This window comes from Dama dama, chromosome 24, assembly GCF_033118175.1.
Source record: "Dama dama isolate Ldn47 chromosome 24, ASM3311817v1, whole genome shotgun sequence".
NCBI lineage: Eukaryota > Metazoa > Chordata > Mammalia > Artiodactyla > Cervidae > Dama > Dama dama.
Window position 1 is genome coordinate 18,885,183 of NC_083704.1, and position 22,203 is coordinate 18,907,385.

General features: G+C 42.2%; 1 long non-coding RNA gene and 1 pseudogene across 2 annotated transcripts in view; one reads left to right on the top strand and one right to left on the bottom strand.

Annotated features, from left to right (window-relative positions):
- Positions 1 to 22,203, bottom strand: part of LOC133045649 (uncharacterized) — a 27,811-nt gene continuing 5,608 nt past the window's right edge. The window contains exon 4 of one of the 2 annotated variants that reach the window (XR_009690296.1): positions 1 to 406. This is a non-coding gene — a long non-coding RNA (uncharacterized LOC133045649). Of the gene's footprint in view, positions 407 to 11,502; positions 11,624 to 22,203 lie in introns of those variants that run through there. The other variant, XR_009690298.1, reaches the window with a different exon arrangement.
- On the top strand, positions 10,922 to 11,489 carry LOC133045647 (zinc transporter ZIP9-like; annotated as a pseudogene).

The following is a 22,203-nucleotide window of genomic DNA, read 5'->3' on the forward strand; positions in this document are numbered from 1 at the left end:
CCCATTGTAATCGAGATATATTTAAAGACTGTGTTATATACAATATATTCTCTTCTGGGTAGAAAATGGAAGCACTTGACTTTCATATTGGTCCCTTTCAGACTTGAACAGTGATGACCGTATCTGCATCATGGGGCTGCTCGTGGGTGAAGTGCTGGTAGGACGCTGCGGTGAATTACGGACATTTGAGAGAAGATATCCCCGTGTCAGGTCCCTGTGATGTGAGAGAAGCTGCCTGGGAGAAACAGGAGGCATGTGAGATCTGTCAGAGTTTAGAATTGGCCTGAGTTTCCAACCAGGGCCTCTAGAAATTAATGCAGGTGGTTCAGTGGTTGAAGTTTCATGGTGTTTTCATGCAGTTGAAGTTGGGTTATCTTTGACACAGGTCATTGAGGATCTCGCACATCTGCAAAAAAATCATGTGAAATAACCAGTTAAAAAACATGTATTGGGCTTCCCTGGTGGCTCAGGGGTAAAGAATTCACCCCCAATGCAAGAGAAACGGGTTCAATCCCTGGTCCGGGAGATCCCACATGCTCTGGAGAAACTAAGCCCCTGTGTTGCAGCTACTGAGCCCACCTGCCTCAGCTGCTGGAGCCCGATTGCCCGAGAGCCCATGCTCTGCAGCAAGAGAAGCCAGTGCCATGAGAAGCCTGTACTGCAACTAGAGAATAGCCTCTAATTGCTGCAGGTAGAGATCAGCCTGTGCAGTAAAGAAGACCCAGCAAATCCAAAAAAAAAAGAAAGAAAATATGTGTACACAGTGATAGCAATTATTTATATGATTGATAGCAGTCATGTCGTGAAAGGTTTTTTTTTTTTTTTTAATCTTTAGTTTTGCTCTTGATATGTAGTTGTTTCCTTTTAACTTTGGTTTCCTAAGCACACATACACCAAAGCATTCGTCTTTGCTCCACCCATTGTGTACATTTTTCTTGGTGGTGGTTCTGGTTTGCTGTTTGCAAGCGTTGGTTTCTGCATTTCCTTTTCTCCAGATAGCATAAATTATGAGTTTGGCAGATTACTAAAGAAATAGGAGCAGATGATTTGGGGGAAATCTGAATATGCCTGTGTCATGTTTTTAAAATAATTATTTATTAATTTTTGTTGGCACTGGGTCTTCATTGCTGCACATGGGCTTTCTCTACATGTGGTGTGTGGGCTTCTCATTGCAGTGGCTTCTCTTGTTGTGGAGCATGGGCTCTAAGGTGTGTGGGCTCAGTAGTTTTGGCACATAGCCTTAGTTGCCCCATATTATGTGAAGTCTTCCCAGACCTGGGATCAAACCTGCAGCCCACCAGGCTCCTCTGTCCTCCACTGTCTCTTGGAGTTAGCTCAAATTCTTATCCATTGATCGGTGAAGCTAGTTAACCATCTAATCCTCTGCCTTCTCCTTTTGCCTTCAGTCTTTCCTAGCATCAGGGTCTTTTCCAGTGAGTCAACTTAATATCAGGTAGCTAAATTATTGGAGCTTCAGCTTCAGCATCAGTCCCTCCAATGAATACTCAGGGTTGATATCCTTTAGATTGGCTGGTTTGATCTCCTTGCAGGTCAAGGGACCCTCAAGAGGTTGTGACAGGTTAGTGAAGTAGAACTATGGAGTGCTCTTGCTTTTGACTTTAGATGAGGTCTTTTATAACTATGCAAAGGACTATGTGAAGTAATTCCTGGGAAAAGAACTTGAGTTATGCATTACAGGCACACCTTATTTTATTGCGCTTCATTATATCTGTTTTGCATATACTGTGTTTTTTACAAATTGAAGGTTTGTGACAATACTGCATTATTCGAAAATGGCTAATATTTTAGCAATAAATAGTTTTTAATTAAAGCTCTTCCTCTTTTTTTTTTTTTTGACATAATACTATTACACACTTCACAGATTGTAAATAACTTTTATATGCACTGGGAAACCAAAAAATTCATGTGCCTTGCTTTCTTGCTGTATTTGCTTTATGATGGTGCTCCGGAACCAACCCACAGTATCTCCAACATATGCCTTACTAGCACTGTTGTGCTGTGCTGCGTCACTCAGTCGTGTCTGACTCTTTGTGACCTCATGGACTGTAGCCTGCCAGGCTCCTCTGTCCATGGGGGTTCTCCAAGCAAGTATACTGGAATGGGTTGCCATGTCCTCCTCCAGGGGATCTTCCCAACTCAGGGATCAAACCTAAGTCTCCTGCATTGCAGGCGGATTCTTTACCATCTGAGCAACCAGGGAGCCCAAGAATACTGGAGTAGGTAGCCTTTCACTTCTGCAGGGGATCTTCCCGACCCAGGAATTGAACTGGGGTCTCCTGCATTGCAAGCGGATTCTTTCCCAGCTGAGCTACCATGGAAGCTGGTAAAGTATTAGCACAAATTTAAAGTAAATCCTTAAATGTTTATGGAAGGGGCCATACGTTTTTTAAAGTTGCTTTTCTATCTACATGTTTCTCCGTTGCAATTAGTGCTTTTTAAACTTCACCATGTGTCTCAACAACCTGGTATAGAAAGAGTAATTTTCTGGCCTAACTCTCAGAGATTCTGATTTTTAAAACAATGTTTTATGAGAGTATAGTTGATTTACAGCGTTGTGTTAGTTTCTGCTCTACAGCAAAGTGTCTGATTGTGGATATCCATGGTGCTGCCCAGCCCTTTAGTGTGGACCACGCTTTGAGAGAGCTGCCTTGAGCAGAAGATGTCTGGGGGCGTACATTGATAAAGCGCTTGCACTGTTAACTCAGTGGTCTTCAGGAAAGAGACCTCTAAAAATAGTTTGGGTGGTGTCACTTTAGAAGGAGAGAGAAAAGGAAGTGGAATTGGTCCATAGGGAAGAAAAGGGAAGGGGAAAGAGATCTGATGTGGCCTATGGAGAGTCCTTGAGTTCTCAACCACCAGGAAGTTCCTGAGGTGGACAGTGGCTACTTTTTGCTGTTTTTGTGGCTTATTTGCATGTTGACTGAAAGAGTGAGAAAATTTTTTTGCTTATATAAAGTTGGGTTAAAGAGAGCACAAAGTGGATGCTGCAGATGAATGGAACTGAACAACAGCAGTAAAAATGAGATGTAGCTGGGTCTATGGGATGTGACAGAAGGTGGGGCTTGGAATAAGGTTTATAGTCTTGGATGCATTCTTTGTGTGAAAAGTCACTCGGTCATGTTCTGACTCTTTGCGACCCCATGAACTGCATAGTCTGCCAGGCTCCTCGGTCCATAGGATGTCCAGGCAAGAACACTGGAGTCGGTAGCCATTCCCTTCTCCAGGGGATCTCCCGACCCTGGGATCCAACCCAGGTCTCCTGCCTTGTCAGCAGACTTTCATCAGAAGTTACCTGAATCTTTCCTAACCTTTTCTGCCACATGGAGGCGCTGTTCAGCTTCCCGCAACTTGCTTTAGGATTTACTTTTCTTAGCTCTACTCAAAGTCAACTACTCCTTCACCTAATTTTGATTTTCCAAACTGTTATAATTAGCTTATTTTCACTGTCCTTCTGAGTTTATGCCTTTCAATTTTTAATCTCTTTCTCAATGGGGTTTCAGGAGGATGTGAATGCTATATTCAATGGCCATCTTTAACAAAGTCCATTGTATCTTATTTCTGCTAAGTTTACTGGGGGAAAGGGTCTATATTTGTTTTTAGGTTTTGGGTAATTATTTTGGTTCCCACAACTACCACCATCCCCAACTGTGAACTACAAGACTTCAAACTTCCCAGGTGGATTAGTGGTAAAGTGTCTGCCTACAAAGCAGGAGACCTGGGTTTGATCCCTTGGTCAGGAAGGTCCCTTGGACAAGGAAATGGCAAACCACACCATTATTCTTGAGTGAAAAATCCCATGGACAAAGGAGCCTGGAGGGCTACAGTTCGGACATGACTATGCGACTAACACTTTCTCTTTTCTGGAAGTGTAGGTGATGCTGGTGGGGTGAAGAACAGAAAAATCAACTAAAAGTCTTTAAGAAACACTGAGATTCCATGTCACTTCCCCACCCCCTCTCCTTGGGAGCAGTGTAGCAGGAATTTTGGGTGTCGGGGAACAACAATAAATGTTAAGTCCTTCTCCCTGTAACCAAAACCTCATCTCTTGAGGATGCTGCTTCCCTAGCACCATCCCTCACATCACATATTCTGGGTCCTTTCTCTGTGAAAGTTTCAGGCCATTCTTCACCTGTGACTTTTCCCCAAAACCTCCACCTTTGAATCCTGTCATCAGGCTGGAACCTCTGGGTCCTGTGCCCTTTGTTCCTTGAAGATGTCAGCTCATCACCTGCTCTCACTCTGCTCAGCATTAATCTTCTCTGAATTCTTGGTGTTTTCAGTGGACGAGCCTGCCAACAGCTCACCTCTCATTTTCCTTCTTACCCTTTCTTTTTACCTGAACCACTCCTTTGATTGTGTCCTAGACCTCTTCATGATACTGTATCTCTAGGGTTCCCTGCATTTTGCTGGACTGCTGCTATGCACCTCCTCTCACAAACCTCCCAGTACCTCCTGCCCAGTCCTTCAGCCTCAGCTGATGGATTCTGCTCTCTGCTGGGATAACTGACCTCCAGGGAGTGGCTGTGCCTTTAGCCCTGGTGCCAGAGTGAGAAGACACAGATGGGCCCTACCTCATCTCTTCCACCTCCTTTTCAACTTGCAGTACTCAGTTCTCATTCTTGTATACTAAGGCAGTTCTGTCACATTCAGCAACCCACTTCTACTTCCTAATTCTGTGTCTGTGTGTAGTTGCAGACAACGTTATCTTTTTTTCTTTGGTCACACTGTGCAGTTTATAGGATCTTAGTTCCCCAAGCAGGAACTGAACCTGGGCCCACAGCAGGGAAAGTGCAAAGTCCTGTCCACTGGACCATCGGCGAATTCCCCAGAATCTATTTTAACATGTTTAAGCAGAAATGGATTTGCTACAAACCACTAGGTAGTTTACAGAATTCCCAAAAAGGAACTAAGCTGGACTCTCACATAGGCAGATGGTCAGAAAAGGGACCAAGGACAGTACCAAGAGGCTCCAGTGGAAACCCAGCAGCTGCTGGTGCCTGCTACTAGACTGGCACCCTCACCGCACCGAAGAGAGGGGCTAGACCTCCAGGAGGTTTGCTACCTGTTCTGAGAAAAACCAAGTCATCCACATCCACTTGAGAAGGATCCTGCCTATACGGTCTCATGACCTTTATTTCCATCTTCCAAGTTGTACCTGCTCAGTGAAAATTGGTTGTATGTGTACATCTAAAGAGCAAGGGCTTCTGGGAAATAGTTTTTGAATTCTGCCTCAGAAAGTGAGATTTATAATGTGGAGCAGTCCTAAAACAGAAAGGATTTTCAAAACATTTTGGACAGCTTTTATAAAATATCAAATATTCATTTCAGGCATAGAAAATGATCAAAATTTCTGAAGAATACATGATATTCATGGGTAGGGAAGGAATATCCAGATTTCAGTTTTTGCCAAGTGAATTTTTATGTTAAAAGTAATTCCAATCAAAATTTACAAGGGAAGTTGTCTGTGTGTGTGTGTACGTGTGTACGTGTGGAACCTCACAAATTGACTCTAGAATTTATACAGAAGAGAAAAGGACAAAGAATAGCTAAGACATTTTTGAAGAAGTTGGCTGATTTTGTGCTACCAGATAATATACATACTGATAATCAAAAGCAACAAAACAAAAGCAAAAACAAAGCCTCCCTAACCTTAACATACACTGTAATATGATTTATGTGAGTTAAAACAGCAAAGGAGTCTTTAGAAATAGACACATTTTATACACAGTTATATACCTTTATACAAAGTACAGAATTACAGAGAAAGTATAGAGTGATCAGCATCAGTGGCACAGGCTGAGAAAATACACTTCCTCTCCTCTTCTTGCTCCTCTGTTCTCCTCTTACTACTTCTTGCATTCTGTCCCACACTCCAGGAACCCAGTCCCAAATGCTGCCCCTCAGTGGTCCAACACTCCACACCTTTGCCCTATTCCTTTTCTGAAAGCAATAGTAGATATTTTGTTTCTAAACTATCTTGATTTAAAGGTTCTCAAAGTGCTTTACAAAATGTGGTCTTTTTACACCTCTATAAGTAGATCAGTACTAAAAGCTTATTTTACGGCTGTCCAGAAAGAAGTTATATGGTTTCAGTTCACTTCAGTCGCTTAGTCATGTCCAGCTCTTTGTGACTCCATGAACCATAGCACTCCAGGCCTCCCTGTCCATCACCAACTCCTGGAGTCTACCCAAACCCATGTTCATTGAGTTGGTGATGCCATCCAACCGTCTCATCCTCTGTTGTCCCCTTCTCCTCCTGCCCTCAATCTTTTCCAGCATCAGGGTCTTTTCAATGAAGCAGCTCTTCATGTCAGGTGGCCAAAGTATTGAAGTTTCAGCGTCAGCATCCGTCCTTCCAATGAACACCCAGGACTGATCTCCTTTAGGATGGACTGGTTGGATCTCCTTGCAGTCCAAGGTAATTCTGAAGAGTCTTCTCCAACACCACAGTTCAAAAGCATCAATTCTTCGGTGCTCAGCTTTCTTTATAGTCCCAACTCTCACTTTCATATGTGATTACTGGAAAAACCATAGCCTTGACCAGACGGACCTTTGTTGGCAAAGTAATGTCTCTGCTTTTTAATATGCTGTCTAGGTTGGTCATAAGTTTCCTTCCAAGGAGTAAGCATATTTTAATTTTAAGGCTGCAGTCACCATCTGCAGAGATTTTGGAGCCCCCCAAAATAAAGTCAGCCACTGTTTCCACTGTTTCCCCATCTATTTGCCATGAAGTGATGGGACCGGATGCCATGATCTTAGTTTTCTGAATTGCTTTAAGGTAAAAATCATATTGTTTTATTAATTTTTTAAAGATTTGTTTATAGCTGTGCTAGGTCTTCATTGCTGTACTCTGGCTTTTCTCTAGTTGCAGCGAGTTGAGGCTACTCTGTTGTGGTGCGCAGGCTTCTCATTCAGTGGCCTCATTGGGATGGGCATGGGCTATAGGCTCTCAGACTTCAGTAGCTGCAGCTCGCAGGCTCTAGAGCGCTGGCTCTATAGTTGTGATGTATGGGCTTGGTTGCCATGCAGCATCTGTGATCTTCCCAAAGCAGGTATCAAACCTGTGTCCTCTTCATTAGCAGGTAGATGCTTAACCACTGCGCCACCAGGGAAGCCCCCAAGCCATATTATCTTAAAAGCTAGATAATATATAAAAGAATATGTTGCTTAAAGAAAATATTTTGAAACTTCTATTACATGAAGCCCAGTTGTAGGGCTGGCTCATCTATTTCTCATAAATGAATCAGTAATGATTGTTATTTCTACGATCTCCTCACTAGTTACAATGTGTGTTAGTTGCTCAGTCTTGTCTGACTCTTTGTGACCCCATGGGGTGTAACCCTCCAGACTCCTCCGTCCATGACATTTTCCAGGCAACAATACTGGGGTGGGTTTCCATTTCCTTGTGCAAGGGATCTTCCTGACCCAGGGATCAAACCCACGTCTCCTGCATTGTAGGCAGACTGTTTACCGTCTGAGCTACCAGGACTGTTACAGGAAATTTCAGTTGGCCACAATTTTCAATTTACCCCATTACCACCTTCTTGAGGACACCTTGAATTGCTTTAGTCATGACCTGTGGCTTATGGGATTTAGTTTCCCAACCTGGGATCGAACCCAGGCCCCTAGCAGTGGAAGTGGACAGTCCTAACCACTGGACCACCAGGGAATTCCCCTTGGATTTTAATAATGATAAAAATATCTACTGGTGCTGTTTACCATTTAACATTTAAGCACAATGCCACTGAAAGTTAGATATTTCTATATCAGGTTTTTATTTTAAAAAACTACACGAACGGTAAATGATCTTGCTTCAGGACAGTGACTAGAGACAGAACTGAAGTGTATCAATGGCCACTTTCAGCTCTAATCTTTACTTTCTAAGAAAAGCAGTCTCAGATATAGCAGTTCTCAGTGTATCAAATAATTATGTGGGATAGATGAATTTTTTCTTGCCCTTGTTTTGCCGGCAATCTTAGCAGTTTAGTTATAATTTGTTCTTCAGTGAGTACTAGCAAATTGGTTATCTAAGGAAGGAGTGATGTTCATTAGATTCTGTCAATAAAAGTGCAAATAATGAGTCTCAAATGTATAGGGAGCACAAATGTGAAGCCAAATTGTGTCTGTTCCTAAGAACGAGGTTTTCTTTATAGCCACTGTTCTGGGAACAGAGCAGTTTTCTTGTACCTTTTCAGCTCTCTCATTTTACATAAACAAGATGCCTGATTATTATTTTTTAAATATTTATTTATTTGACTGCATGGAGTCTTAGTTGAGGCATACTACAACAATCTTCATTGCTTCCTGTGGGATCTTCCACTGTGGGGCACAGAATCTCTACTTGCAGCTTGAGGGCTTAGTTACTCTGAGACATGTGGGATCATAGTTCCCTGACCACAGGGGTTGAATCTGTGAACCACTGCAAGATGGATTCTTAACCACTGGACCCGCAGGCAAGTCCTGATACCTAATTATTTTATAAGCAATTAAGAAGAGGTGTCTACATTATCTCCACTTTTAATCTCTTGGCCATATAAAGTGGCTTTTAAATTTCTTTTCTTTTCTGATTAGAAATAACATGCTTTGGAGCAAAAATTTTGCCTGGAAAAATACCTAGGCCTGAATTTCACCATGTTTAATTCTTTGGTGAATATATAAACACACACACAGTGAATGTGGATGCATCCATGAATTATAATTATGCATACTCTGTCATAGAGTTCTTTTAAGTTAGCAGAATACAATGTAGGTGTCCTAGTAAACAAACGATCTATAACATGTTTAATAGCTGCATGATATTGCACTGCATGGATTTCTCTTCTTCCTGGAACTAATTTCTTATTATTGAATGTTTAGGATATTTCCATTTTGAATCTCTCTGAATACTTAGATGAACAGCCAGTACATATGATTGACACAGTTATAATTTATCATTATTTTTTTACCTCATTCCATTTAAAAGAAGTGGAATATTTCTGTTAAACTAAGGGCCTCTTTGATACCCAGCCCAAGCTCATCCTGCTTACTGCACAACAGGCCAATAAATTAGGAGATGAGTTGTTGGAGCAAGAAATAATGACTTTAACTGGAAAGCCAGCAGGCCAGGAAGATGGTAGACTAGTGTCTTACCGCAAAGAACCATCTTTCTTCAGTCAGAATTTGGGCTCCTTTTACACAGGGAAGGGGGAGGGCTCACTGCAATGCCAATGGGCCAGGGGGACCCACCCCTATTACACCTTTTGTTCTTCTACTTCGCTTATTATTTCTCCAGAGCTACTCTATAAATAATAAATGGCACTGCTTTTCATGCTGAAAAAGTCAGCGTTGGTGCGACTGTCCCAGGGATGCTGGAGAGTCATGCCCTGTGTAGCCTTGTGTGCCAGTTCTCTGTTTGTCTCGGTGGGTTATTAGTCTCTCCCCTGTTACTCAGCAACATGCTCCCCCATTAACATTATGCTTGAGGTGTATTACTAGAGGATTCAGGAAAGTAAGGGAGTAAACCAAAAAGAAACATTTAGAGCTCCGGAAATGGAGGATCCAGCATTCACAGGGTAGTGGAGGGAGGGGAGGAGAGTTGTACACCGGTCCTAGGCAGCAGCCCGTTTGGACTGGAGCAGGACGACGAAGTACTGTGGGGGTTAGGCCTCCAGGAAGAGAGGACAACAGTATTCTAATTCCAGGCACGTCATTATGCACTGTCAGAACACCAAGGATTAAAAGAAACTAAGAGCTTCTGCGGGTGTGTGGGAGTGGGGAACAGGTCACATACATCAAGGAACTGGAATTGGAGTGACATGAGACTCCTCATTAGCATCATGGGATGCTCCAAGAGGATGGACAGTGCCTTAAAAATTCTGGAGAAAATTATTTTCAGCCTAGGATTCCATCCCTAGCCAAACTGCCCATCAAAAGTAAATTAATGCAAGTAGAATGCTAAGTGCTAACTATAAATGTACTGAGAGTACTGAAACTGTAAATCACTTTGTGACCATTATAATAAAGACTGGTTCAGGTAAGAATCATCAATGGATGCTCAGTATAGGGGGAGATTTAACGAGGATCAGAATATTTGTATCATCTTCAGTGTTTCCCACGGAAGCTCATTAGTTGCAAGAGAAATCACAAAGTATCTACAAATTGCACAGCACCTTGACTGGATTATCAAAATTAACAACACCACAGAGGGGCATTTGGAGATTGTATCCTTCATACCTGATGACCTGAGAAAAGCACATCACTTGTGAGTATCCTAGTAAGGGATGATTATCCCGAATCTAATCACAGGGAATCACCAGGCAAACCCAGTGTGGTGTATTTCTATTCAAAAGGGCGATTCCATGTTCTTTTAAAAATGTGTCATAAAAGACAAAGACTGGAAAAAGCTACAACCTGAAAAAGTTCCTTGTTAACAATAGCTGCATGATCTGTTAATCTGCAGCAACCAGAAGACGAAAATTGAAGTGTGGAAGCAACCACGATTCCTTGGCATCCTCGTGAGCATCTCCTTTTTGCAGATTACAAAACACAGACACGCAAGCCAAAAAACAACCATTCCCACCCATTCTACTTAGATTCTAAGTAAAGTGGACCCTGAGCTGAATCTATCTTTTCCACTTCCAGACCCAAGAGAATATAAATAAAGGAGCGACTAAAGCTGGTGACTGTTTTGGGTGCCGGCCTCCTCTGTGGAACTGCACTGGTGGTCATTGTGCCTGAAGGAGTACAAGCACTTTATGAAGATATTCTTGAGGGGAAGCACCACCAAGCAAGTCAAACACAGAACGTGATTGCATCAGACAAAGCAGCAGTAATACCAGTTGCCCATGAACATGAGCACAGCCTTGACCACACACAGCTACATACCTACATCGGCGTTTCCCTCATACTGGGCTTTGTCTTCATGTTGTTGGTGGACCAGATTGGCAGCTCCCATGTGCATTCTACTGACGATCCAGAAACAGCAAGGCCCAGCAATTCCAAAATCACCACCACGCTGGGTCTGGTCGTCCATGCTGCAGCTGATGGTGTTGCTTTGGGAGCAGCAGCTTCTACTTCACAAACTAGTGTCCAGTTAATTGTGTTTGTGGCAATAATGCTACATAAGGCACCAGCTGCTTTTGGGCTAGTTTCCTTCTTAATGCATGCAGGCCTTGAGCGGAATCGAATCAGAAAGCACTTACTCGTCTTTGCACTGGCAGCCCCAGTTATGTCCATGGTGACGTACTTAGGACTAAGAGCAGTAAAGAAGCCCTTTCAGAGGTCAATGCCACTGGAGTGGCCATGCTTTTCTCTGCCGGGACCTTTCTTTACGTTGCCACAGTACATGTCCTCCCTGAGGTGGGCGGATTGGGGCACAGCCACAAACCCGACCCCACTGGAGGGAGAGGTCTCAGCCGCCTGGAGGTGTCAGCCCTGGTTCTGGGTTGCCTCATCCCCCTCGTTCTGTCAGTAGGACATCAGCATTAACTGGTGAGGGTCCAGCCTCGGTCCATGGCCGGTCGCCATTCAGTGAGAACAGCCGCTCACTCCCTCAGTCTCCTGTCTCGCCTCGCCCATCTCCACCTGTATTCCTGAAGAATCCGGAGGGAGGTGAGATGAAAACCTGGAGTAACGAAAAGCTTTTCAAGTAGAAACAACACACTGCGAAGGATACAGACATTCCGTTGTGTTGCCTTTTCAAGGGCCCTTGGCATTTTGAGTTTTGATGTTTCCCTTAACCCTATTCTCAGGGAAGATGGAATTTAGTTTTAAGGAAAAGTGGAGAACTTCCTACTCATAATGAAATAATTATGAAAGTACAGTATTCTGTAATTAAGCTAAATCTCTTAGTTTAGAGGCTCTGCCACTTTATCCATTGATTTTTTAACATGGTTCTCACCGTGTAAGACTGGTGCTTTAGCATCTATGCCCCTTGCCTTGAATGAAGGTCATGATGCCCACTGTGTTAGATGCTAAAGATAAGTAGTTCATTTGGGGCTAGAGTCAAGAAAATGATGGCAAGACACATTGAAAACTGACTTTACACTTGAGAGATCTGTTGAAGAGGGGACATCTGGGGAGACTTAAACACCCCATTTAGCACGTGCCTCTTTACAGAGAGCCTGCCTTCCATCAGATGGAGCAGCAGAGGTGGACTAGCTTTTAAAGAGGTGACGTGTTTTATAAAACATTTTTTTTCAAGTCCTCCTGTTTGTAGTGGAGGAGCCAAGTTCTAGGAGGTTCAGACCAACCTAGGCTTCCCTTCTGACTGTTCTAAGAACAGTCAGATCCCAAAGTATCTTTGGAAATTAAGGGGTGTTAAATTTTAAGTGAATTTGGACAGTTACTCACATCTTTGTAGTAACCTTTTTAGAAGATCACCAAAACCTACTTGTCCTTTTTTGTCTCTTTAAGTATTTATCTTAGTAGACCAGCAGTCCCTCTGGCAAAATACTCAGTGCTCCTTTGGGACTGCCAGGTCAGCATCACGCAAGCACCTGTAGCAGTGAAGAAAGTCAAGATGTATCACAAATGGGAGGTGTTTGCCTGTTGATTTAACGCTTATTAAAATCATGTCTTTTGTCTCTTCATCTTTCCCATATTTTATCCGTAACTTTTCCCTACAGCCCTTCCTCCCGACAATTTGCTGCTTACTGCTGGTGGTGATGCTAATATTTTTGTGAGTTAAGTTCTCATCAGGACAACCTCTTCTTGGAACTGTGATGATAAAGATAATATTGTCTCTGTTCTCTGTTCCTTTCAATGAAGTTACCTTTGTGTCAATTGCAGCTTTGTTAAGCCCTTAAAATGTCAACTTCCTCGTATGTGAGATGATACAATCACTGATATTCTGGTAATTTAACCAATTGAGATATTAAAAATAGTAAGCAAACTAGGATAATTTGTCCATATTTGCCAAAAATCCCTGTAAACCTTGTGTTATCAAATAAGTGTATAATATTGTTAATTTATTTTGATTTTCTGTACCATTTCAAAGCACATTTCATAAAGTGTGAACCAAGAAAAAAAAAAAAAGACAAAGACTGAGAAGGTATTCCAGATTAAGTGTGACTAAAGAGATATGATGCTAAATGCAATACTTGAGTGGATGTTCTGTTGAAGGAAAAATAAACTGCTATAAAGGACAGTATTGGGCTGACATACAACATTAAAATATAGACAATAGATTAGATACAAATTGGATCAATATTAAACTTACTAAAGGTTAAAGTATTGTTATTATGTAAGAATATTCTGAGGAAAGATGCACACTGAAGTATTTATGGATAAAGGGACATGATGTATGAACATTACTTTTTTATTTTTAATTATTTATTTTAATTGGAGGCTAATTACTTTAAAATATTATAGTGGTTTTTGCCATACATTGACATGAATCAGCCATGGGAGTACATGTGTCCCCCATCCTGAAACCCCTCCCACTTCCCTCCCCATCCCATCCCTCAGGGTCATCCCAGTGCACCGGCTTTGAGTGCCCTGTTTCATGTATCAAGCTTGGACTAGTGATCTAGTTCACATATGATAATATACATGTTTCAATGCTATTCTCTCAAATCATCCCACCCTCACCTTCTCCCAGAGTCCAAAAGTCTGTTCTTTGTATCTGTGTCTCTTTTGCTGTCTCGCATATACAGTCATCATTACCATCTTTCTAAATTTCATATATATGTGTTAATATACTGTATTGGTCTTTTTCTTTCTGAGTTACTTCACTCTGTGTAATAGGCCCAGTTTCATCCACCTCATTAGAACCAATTCAAATGTGTTCTTTTTAATAGCTGAGTAAGCTCTCTCCCCCGCCGCCAGCCCACCACGTGCGTTCGCTCCTTCTCTCTCTCTCTCTCTCTCTCTCCACAACCTACCACCCCGCACTGGCGCACTCCTCCACTCTCTTCTCCTTCGAGGATGGATTCTCCTTCTATCTTCCTACTAAAATAGAGCTGTAACACTGATTTGTCTAAGAGCTATGACATGGTTTGTCCAGACCCAAGAGCCGAGGGCTTTAATGTCCATGGCGCCAAATCATTGTTGTGACGAAACAAGAACCTAGGAGCATACCCTCGCCTGACATCTGTGTTGCCGTGACTCGGATTTAACCTGGCAGAGACAACCTCCACACAGAAGAGTCCAGGCACAGCAGGGGCCCAACTCAGCAAAGCTCCCGCGGTAAAACCCTAACGCCAAGAAAACCCAGTGCAGGGGAAGGCCCATCGTGCTGGAAACCGGGACAGTGAAACACGAACTCGGCAGAAAGCCCACGCGGCTCAGGCTCAGGTTCTAGAAGACCTCTGGTTAAGATAGGTCTTCGTTCCTGTGGCTGGAGGAACATGCCTAACGAAATCTTAATTCCTTTACAGTCTCTCGTTTCTTGTTTCCTCGAACGCCCCGCAAACAGGCGGGCAGCAGTGGGCGCAATTGAGGGGCTCTGGAGAGGCTACTCTTTGGTATGTCTCAAAGGCGCTATCTGCTGGGCCCCAGTAGCTGTTACCCAAGCCGGTGGGGGTTCTTCTGTCCTTACTCTTGTCTGTGCCAAGAATCAGGCCAATGAAAACTGTGAGCACAGGTCAGGTATTTAGCAGATTTTCCAGCAGGCTATGAAGGGGATCCCTTGGCACGTTTTTCCCACTGCTTTTTCGTCCTGTCCTTCAGCTCTCTCCCGGGACTCGAGCCCGGCCAAAACCCAGAATGTCTGGTTTCAGGACCTAATAAAGCTCAGGCTCTGAGGTCTTATTGCAAAAATTCAGTGAGAGACAAAGCCAAAGGTAAGAGGTGGATTTGTTAGGATTCAGAGGGAATCTTCAGGGTGTGGGCCATTGCTGAGGGCAGTGTGGTCTGGATAGGTTTTGCGAGTGAATTCATATGCTAATGAGTGGGACGATCTTCCCAGCCCTGGGGGAGCCAGCCACTCCTCCCTCTTTGACAGTGCCTTGGAGCTGTCCTGTCACCTCTGGGCGTGTCTGTGGTTTATAGATTGGGGATTAAGGTTTACTTGAATTTGACTTGTCTTCTTGGACCCAATTGATTTTAATTGGTTTCCTTTATGCTCTTGTGCTATGTCATTCTTTCAAAGGTTGTGCTCTACCTCCTCCCCTCCTGTTTCATGCTCCTTTCCTCAGCCCCATCCTGGCCCACAATGTTGCCTCTACAATCTTCTAGAGGGACAATCAGAAAATAGATGGACTTGGGAGGGAAATACTGTATAATATCCAACCCCTTAATCCTACCTAGCACTGGTAAAAAAAAAAAAAAAAAGCTGAGTAATATTCCATTGTGTATATGTACCACAGCTTTCTTATCCATTCGTCTGCCAATGGACATCTAGATTGCTTCCATGTCCCAGCTACTGTAAACAGTGCTGCGATGAACATTGGGGTACACATGTCTCTTTCAATTCTGGTTTCCTCGGTGTGTATGCCCAGCAGTGGGATTTCTTCATCGTATGGCAGTTCTATTTCCAGTTTTTAAAGGAATGTCCACCCTGTATGAACATTACTCTGAAATATTTCAGAGAAAATGATCATCTGTCCCCACCCATCTACCCCTCCCTCCCTCCCTCCATCCATCCGTGAGAGAGAAAGAGGAGAGACAGAAAAAGAAAAAGCAGATATTAAAATGGAACAAAACGCTAGTAACGGGTGAATGTGTGTAAAAGGCAACACAAGTTTCATGTAACTATTCTTATTCTTAGAACTATAAGTTGGAAATATAAAAAAAGTAATATAAACATGTTTTCAGACATCCAAGGACCATATAGTTTAACCGTCATGTTATAAGAATGTGTGCTTCAGAAAAAACTACAGATGATCTAGGAAACTGGAATTCCAGCACAGGAGAGAAGGAGAAAGGAAGCCCCGAGAAGGCAACAGTAATCAGTCCAGATTGGAACAGAAGGATAAAGCATGGTGGGAGAGAGATCTGGAAAAAAAAATGGGACTGACAGATTACTTGGAAGTGTTTGAGTGTTCAGAAAATTATTGTTTCACAAATCTGTAGGAGAATTTGGAAAAAAAAATAAGGGGCAATACAAAACAAAGCAAATTTCAAAAGAAAAAACAATTCAGGCAACTGTGAAGTACAGGAAAAGCCAAAAACTTAAGAAAGAAAGAAAAGGTAATCATAAAACACACCATGACTTATCAGGTAATGACATTTACAGTCATGATAAGTAAACACTGCATTTGTATAATCAAACTTTGTGATATATTGGGAGAATGATGGAGTATAGTGAGATGTAAAAAATTACATCCTCAATAATCATCATCAGAACTCAACAGATTCTAAACAGCCCTGTGAAGAGCAATGTAAACGTATGTGGCCGTTGCCGCTGTTTGCCTACAAAACAGCCAAGCCCTTTGTTCCTCCTCCTGGATTTTGTTCAGCATTTCCCTCCTTCCACTGGCCATGTGTAGCAGGGGCATCCCCAAAGGGGAAATGCTCTTGGTCCAAGTTGATCATGCTGGGCCTATACCTCTCTTTTTACCAGCCAGGGCATGGCAGTGTGCTGTAGTTCTAGCTGATGACACGCTAGGGAGGGCTTCTCAGAGGTTTCAAGGAGTACATTTTACAATCTTAAGAAATACATAGCAAGTGGCCTTTAGGCATTGTCATTTCTGGAGTGGTGTTCAGAGCTTCTGAGTCATCTTGTGGGCCTGAGGGGAGCCAGACAAGATGGCAGAGGGCAGAGCCCAGATCCTAGAGGAAGGGAGCCCTGGTCACACTACAGCCTCTCTTTTCTTTTGAAGTATCTTGTAAAGATACAATCAAGGGAGTTCCCTAGTGGTCCAGTGATTAGTGGACTAGAGTTCCCTAGTGGTCCTGTGCTTTCACTTCTTAGGGCTCTGGTTCAACCTCTGGTCAGGGAACTCAGATAACAAGCCTTGCGCATAGCCAAAAAAAAAAAAAAAAAACATGATACAATCAACATACAATAATAAACAATTAAAGACAAAAAATTGTAGTCTTCACCATCTGAATCTTTCATCTATATGTTACTGTGAACAGAGTGTATGTTATTCTGGCCTTTTGCATATGTTTATGCATGTGTTTGATTTTTAATATATGTCCATATGTATGTGTTCATATACATGTACACATACATAATTCTTTAAACCCACAATGGGATCCTCCAAGAGACCAGTTCTTCTCAAACTTGAACGTGCTTAAGAATGATCCTGAGGAGTCCATAAACACAGATTGCCCGATGCCATCTGCAGAAACTGCCTCACTTCAGGGCTTACACCTCAGTCCTTCTAGGAACCAGTGGACAAACTCACCTGCAGTCCTGCCATGTGAGATCCTCTGAACACTCCCGATTCATGTTCCCATCCTCCCATTTCTTTCCAATCCTGGGAGCACAACTGTCTTCGTTCTGGGTTTCCGTTCCAACCAGAAAAGCACAAAGCCTGCACTGCATCTTCTCCCTAGTCTAGTTAATGTCCTCCTTGTTTGACTTGCTACCTACTTCCAAACCCAGGTACTTTATGGAGACATTGAGAAACAAGCTGGCAGAGACCCTCAGGGTACACCAGCTGACCCGAATTGAAAAGGCTGTTTTTTAGAGACAATCCTCAATACCCATCAGTGCAGGAGGGCCCCCAAGTGGTATATTAATAGCAAATGCCTATTAAAAATTTTTTCTTTTAGATTCAAAGAGATTTTTATAATGATAAGATAATTATATCACTGCTGTGCTGTGCTGAGTTGTGTTCGACTCTTTGCAACCTTGTTATAGCCCATCAGGCTCCTCTGTCCATGGAATTCTCCAGGCAAGAATACTGGAGTGGGTTGCCATTTCCTCCTCCAGAAGTCTTCCCAATCCAGAGACAGAACCTGAGTCTCCTGAGTCTCCTGCAGTGCTGGTGGGTTCTTTATCACCAAGCCTCCTGGGAAGCCCATTTGTATCATTAGTAGTTCCTTTTAATTTCTTGGGCAAAATTTAGTAGGTGAAGAATCGAGATAAACTTGTATTTCCTCTTGGAGGTACTTCACATGGGTAAAAGAGGCCACATATTTGAAGGTTAAGGCCTGGCTCTCAGTGAAGAGCCCATGGATGGCTCTGTCTGGCAAGGCCATTGCTGGTAATATATAGAAAACTGGAGGTCCATAGCTTAGGTTAAATATGCTCATTGGTCCATCTTATTGGGAGAATATCAGTTCAGTTCAGTTGCTCAGTCGTGTCCGACTCTTTGTGACCCCACAGACTGCAGCACGCCAAGTCTCCCTGTCCATCACCAACTCCCAGAGTTTACTCAGACTCATGTCCATTGAGTTGGTGATGCCATCCAACCATCTCATCCTCTCTCCCTCCCCTTCTCCTCCCGCCTTCAATCTTTCCCAGCATCAAGGTCTTTCCAAATCAGTCAGTTCTTCCCTTCAGGTGGCCAAAGTATTGGAGTTTCAGCTTCAGCATCAGTCCTTCCAATGAATATTCAGGACTGATTTCCTTTAGGATGGACTGGTTGGATCTCCTTGCAGTCCAAGGGGACTCTCAAGAGTCTTCTCTAACACCACAGTTCAAAAACATCAATTCTTTGGCACTCAGCTTTCTATGTAGTCCAGCTCTCACATCCATACATGACTACTGGAAAAGCCACAGCTTTGACTATATGGACATATGTCAGCAAAGTGATGTCTCTGCTTTTTAATACACTGTCTAGGTTTGTCATAGTTTTTCTTACAAGGAGCAAGTGTCTTTGAATTTCATGGCTGCAGTCACTATCCACAATGATTCTGGAGCCCAAGAAAATAAAGTCTGCCACTGTTTGCATTTTTTCCCCATCTATTTGCCATGAAGTGATCTGTGGTAGTTAGGTTCCATAAAGTCACTGTGAACACTGAATTAGCAAATATAGAAGAACTCTTTATCTCAGGGGAAGTACAGGAGTAGGTTTGTGAGACCTCTGGCCATAGTTTCATCAACTAATAAAAACATGACCTTACTCAATATGTGTTTTATTTTAGAGACAAGTTGTTTAAAATACATCATTGATTCATTAATACTGAACTCATGGCCAACAGTATCATAACACATGCCTGAATGAAGTTTATCTAACAGACATATTTTCTCCATAAGGCGCATCACAGCCTTCCTGCTCTTAGAAACACTGGATTGCATTTCAGGACATAACTCCGGAGCCATCCTAAGCAGTGAAATTACCAACAAAAAGTGGCACAGAAGTGTGAACAGAGTGACATTAAATAGACTACAGAAACGACACTTGTGTATAGTCTGAAGGATGAATCAAGAAGGCAGAGTCCCCTTGATCAACCTCATCTAGGAATATGCAGGGTGGGTGACTCAAGGTTTTTAATCATTCTTCACATGTCTGTGAATGACCACAGAAACACTGAGGGTATTGATTTTGGGGTTACTAGTGAATTTTAGTGAATATAGAAATCCACAAATATAGAACCTGTGAATATTACAGATTGGCTGTATGTATCTCTTAAATATAAGAATTATTTTAAAAACATAGCTTCAATTACCATTTTTGCTGCTGGATTCCTTAACATTATGGAGTAGCCATCAAAATTCACATTTTCCCAACTGTCTTCTTAAAGCATCTTTATGAATCCATTGATTTAATCATAGCTGACATGTTTGAATTCATTTGCAAAGATTATTATGATTCATATTATTATTTATCTTATTATTATCACCCATGGTCAGACTGTCCCATCTTTGGCCAGTAGTACTATTTGTCCAGGCAGCATTGGTTCCTTTCCATGAGAAATGGGCTGTAGAGACCCTGCTACGGGTGCTCACTGCTATTCAGCAGTCAGTTTCCAGTGGACAGAACCGGGAAACACAGAAAGTACCTGTCTGTCTATGTATCTGTCTACCTATCTAGCTATCTATCTATTTAATCATAAAATACATCATGAATTTGAACCTGTGCTTCCTTTTAAGGTTCTGGATTATATGATTTTTACTCAATTCTTCTAATACTTGTATTTCCTACTTCCCACACCCAGAATCTTTGTTCTCAAAAACAACGTGAATGATAAAACATCATGTAATTATTCAGCAGTTTTATCTGACATTGCATTACCCATGTGACAGGTCTAAAATAGCAGAACCACAGTAATATCATTATTGAAAAGTTACTTTGTTGCTGTTTTTCAAAATTGGAGGATAATTGCTTTACAATATTGTATTGGTCTCTGCCATACATCAACATGAATCAGCCACAGGCATACATATGTCCCCTCTCTCTTGAACCTTCCTCCCACCTCCCACTCCATCCCACCCTTCTAGATTGTCACAGAGCACCTGATTTGAGCTCCCTGCATCATACACCAAATTCCCACTGGCTCTGTTTTATATATCGTTATGTATGTTTCCATGCTACTCTCTCCACTTGTCCCACCCTCTCCTCCCCGACTGTGTCCACAATTCTCTTCTCTGTCTGTATCTCCACTGCTGCCCTGCAAAGAGATTCATCAGTACCATCTACAGTCCTTTTTGTACTTAGGATGCATCCCACTGGGAGTGTGCAGTCAAATACTTATAGCTTATCTCTGCAGTTTTGCTACCAAAATGGATACACAGCTAGGTTCATTTATTTCATTTTTTATATTTTGGGATTAATATTTTAAAGTGTAATGTTGTCTTAATAGATGTAAAAGAATCACATAGCATCAAAGACATATCTAGAAACCAAAATATATGCAAGGCTAGCTTCTATCTATCCCTGTCTCATCCACTCTATACCTTTCTTTATCCTATAGAAAACCCTTAAAACCTTTTTGTGGTTTACTTGTCCATGGAAAAATAGAATTAAATCTGTATATATTTATATCCTTTATTATAGAAATAGTAGTATACACATTTTTCTGCACTTAAAAAAATCACTTTAACAATGTATTTTGGAAATTACTCCATAGTAGATGGAGATACTCATTATTACAATATAGTTATATACTACTCTATCATAAGGATATACATAATTTATTCAATCAGTCCCAGATTGTGGCATTTTAATTGTTTTCTGTCTTACCTATTATAATGAGTGTCCTTGTATACCTATCTCTTTCTAAAGATTTATTTATCTGTTTATGACTGCAGTGTGACTTTTAAAAGCTTCTTTACGGCTGTGCTGGGTCTTCATTGCTGTGCATGGGCTTTCTCTAGTTGCAGTGAGCAAAGGCTACTCTTTAGTTATGGTGCCCAGACTTCTCATTGCAGTGGTTTCTCTTGTTGCAGAGCATCGGCTCTAGGAACCGTGGGCTTCATTAATTTCAGCTCCCAGCTCTGGAGCACAGTAGCTCTGGTACACAGGCTTAGATGTCCCTTGGCATGTGAGATCCTCCCGGACCAGGGATCAAACCCATGTCGCCTGCATTGGCAGGTGGATTCTCTACCTCTGGGCCGCCAGGGAAGCTCCATATATCTCTTTTATATTTGCCAGTATATATGTGAAATAGATTTCAAGAAGGATGATTACTGAATCAAAGGGTAAAAGAATATATAATTTTGCTAAGTATCTTCAAATTCTCTTCCATCCAGGTTATTCCATTTGCATTCCTTCTGTGTGCAAGCCTGTGTGTTCAGTCACTTCAGTTGCCTCCGACTCTTTGCCACCTAGGGACTGCAGTCCACCAGGCTGCTCTGTCTCTGGGGCAAAAACACTGGCACGGGTTGCCATGCCCCCCTCCAGGGTATCTTCCTGACCAGGAACCAAACAGGTGTCTCCTGCATTGCAGGCAGATCCCGTACGCACTGAGCCACTGGGGAAACCCCTGTATTCCTTCTAGCGATGTGTAAAGGTGCTGGTTCTCCCAAAGTTTCATTAACAAGAGTGTACTGTTGGACTTTTTGATTTTTGCTAATCTTTCGGAAAGGCGAGAAATTGTATCAGTGTAATTTGCATTTGTTATTATTGCCCAACTTTTTGAGGAAAATACAATGTATTGGTAACATATAAAATAATACATTTCACAGAAACCCGAATCTCCTTTCTTAAAAAGTTAATGCAGCTGCATCAAATCAACATTTCCAGCTGGGGTGACTGGCTGGGACTGAGTCCAGTTGTCCATGTTAGATGGGTGTGTGGTTCCTAGTTTAATACAAACTCCACTCTGCCCTAACTGAGGGCCTGCCTTTCCCTGTCAGTGTTTGATCTATCAGCCCATCCCTTGACTTGGAAAGTAGGTGTATCAGTTATCTGTTGCCAGAGAATG